Raw genomic sequence first — 854 nt, forward strand, 5'->3', positions numbered from 1 at the left:
GGAGAATTGAAACTGTCGCTATAATGGGACATTAAGATAACGCCACGGTCTCTGACGACAACTCGCTGCTTGTGGTACGATTTTTGTCCACTCGACTAAAAAGCACAGTTTTTTACATTTATTCTTCATTTTTATGTTTGACTCATAATTGATCTAATCCTTTTAGATTTCATCTTAGAGTTTTGAAATTTCGGGAAGGCGAAGAATGTAACATTTTGAAATGTTTGTAATGGGCTTTTTAAGATATCACTATTCATAAATAAACTGTTAAAGTTAAAAAAAAAAAAACTTGTATCTTTACAAAAATGTTACGGCTAGAATATAAATCTTAAGAAAAAAAGCCCATTACAAACATTTCAAAATATTGTTTTTTAAATATCCTCAAAATTTCAAATTTCTACGATCACTTTAGACCGTGTAATAAAGATTATACTTTTGATAGTTTTTAAGCCTAAAATTACCGCGGTGTGGCGTCCTCTTAATGTTTATCCTAGTTTAATGAATGAATTTTTTGTTTTAAAAAATAAGTGTAATAAATATAGTTTAAAAAAACTAAAAAAACACGCTTTTNAAAATAAATATAGTTAAAAAAACTAAAAAAACACGCTTTTAAAGCACATCGAACTAAAAAGTTAAAAATAATTTTTAAAATAATTATGAATAAAAAATACCAGTATTATTGTAATAAAAGCGTCGGGCGCTCAATATACGCAAAATATGGCACAAAGCACCCACGCTTTTATCACAATAATACTAGTATTTTTTGTTCATAATTATTTTAAAAATTATTTTTAACTTTTTAGTTCGATGTACTTTAAAAGCGTGTTTTTTTAGTTTTTTAAACTATATTTATT

The sequence above is a fragment of the Daktulosphaira vitifoliae genome, unplaced genomic scaffold, assembly GCF_025091365.1.
Source record: "Daktulosphaira vitifoliae isolate Bord-2020 unplaced genomic scaffold, ASM2509136v1 Scaffold_2, whole genome shotgun sequence".
Taxonomy (NCBI): Eukaryota; Metazoa; Arthropoda; class Insecta; order Hemiptera; family Phylloxeridae; genus Daktulosphaira; species Daktulosphaira vitifoliae.